The sequence below is a fragment of the Haliotis rubra genome, unplaced genomic scaffold, assembly GCF_003918875.1.
Source record: "Haliotis rubra isolate DU_JTF1 unplaced genomic scaffold, ASM391887v1 Scf454, whole genome shotgun sequence".
In the NCBI taxonomy this organism is placed as follows: domain Eukaryota; kingdom Metazoa; phylum Mollusca; class Gastropoda; order Lepetellida; family Haliotidae; genus Haliotis; species Haliotis rubra.
The window spans coordinates 358042-359877 of NW_025767140.1; positions in this window are offsets into that span (position 1 = coordinate 358042).

Sequence of the window (1836 nt, forward strand, 5' to 3'; positions counted from 1 at the left end):
TAAAAATACAACAGAACGATTTTCTAATTGACAAAAGATCAAATGTCTCGATTTACAAATTCTTCTTCACCATTATTTGTTCTCAGAAAATGCATTTTGTAATATCCGTGCTTAAGAAATAATAAAATCTGTACCAAAGGTAGCAGCGTGCGAAAACATATTGCACTAAAATAAGGATTTTACCTGACACAGAAACAAGAAAACAAATAAAGTTTAGGTTCTTTTAAGGTTCAACATGAAACTATCGTCCCCAGCAAGTAAGCAGTGTCAAATATACATCGGTTTAAGACATCTGATGGTGTATACTGGAATCACATCATATCGAGAACATCCAATAAGTCACATATTCTCTATACAGCCAGTGGTATTCGGTAGGAAATCTATTCTAACACGAATAGTTAAATTGCAAATAAACTTTACCTGGTATAATTAACTTTGAAACTCACTGGAACTGAGAAATACATGTATTGTATGTATTGGTGAGCAGTATACCAAGTCAGTTTATCTACATGATGTTCCAATAAATCTTCAACAGGCCAAAATTCAGAAATTGGGGTGAAGCAAATTTTAACCATACAATGGAATTTACCCAGTCATCATTTTTCTAATGACTACAAGTAATTGAACTCTTAGTCACTTATGAAACCATGGCAATCATTATGGATGCCATATGAAATATTGACATCATGATTATTAGAGATGTACATAGGATCAAAGGTTATGCTAAATGGTGGCAGTAATAAATCAGCATAGTTGACAGATTTTGTATTTAATATATAAATTTGACACCAATGATCCTCCACAAGAATATTGTTTACAGACAGAAATATGAATATTCCTCTCGAACAGCATTCCTTTTTCCTTCACACATTGAAGGTAGTTTTCAAAAACAAGCACAGTTAATGAAGTTTCACAGTAGTTATCAATTGAATCCAGATTTGAATAAAGTCCCAGGTATTGACTGGAACATCATGAAGGTAAAGGTCCCTGCATACAAGGAGATGGCATAAGCAGAGATGATGGAGAATTAAGTATGGACAAACTATATATCACAAAATTGGAAAGCACACTGTTATTTCACACAACAAGGTTTAAAATAAATAGGGTAATTCAATAGCAACATATTTTGTGTGTTTATACATTCACAGATTATCAACATACCAAAATGCAATATAACTGCTTCGTAGACAACTGAATCCACAGATGTGACATAGCACATTAACATGAGTTTGTACATTGGGAGGACTGGGACGCGCCAAGTCCTAGGTAATAGTTCTTCAATATAATGCTTGCTAGCACTTAGGATATTTATACATTTCAATGCATGTCTACAAAAAACACCACATTGCTGGTTGTGCCACCGACACTAACTAATATTATGATTTTCTAAAGCATTACAAGTATCATCACAACCTTTCAGGAAATATGTACAGGAAGTCGGTCTGACATACTTTCTACAACTGTCACTGAGTGTAGCACATCAAGTCTTGGGGCGTCGCCTAAATAGTTTATGAATACAGAAAAAATCAATAAAGAAATTGACAAGCCTAACCTATGTTCAACTTGATTTAATGAAAAGTAAAACTTAACACAAAAATAACGGTTCAATTATTTTTGTCTGATTGAAAATGTAAGCATTAAGGAATACACCTGTATCAAAACATGAGTAGCAAAAAAAGAAAAAATAAGAAAGAAAAAGTTAAAATGAATGAATTCAGATAACATAAATATAATCTATTTAATGAAATGAGTTAATCTATGTAATATTACCCGGAAAAAAATCTATCCGGAACATATTATCACATATGTAACCATTTTGACAATATGCATGTTTGA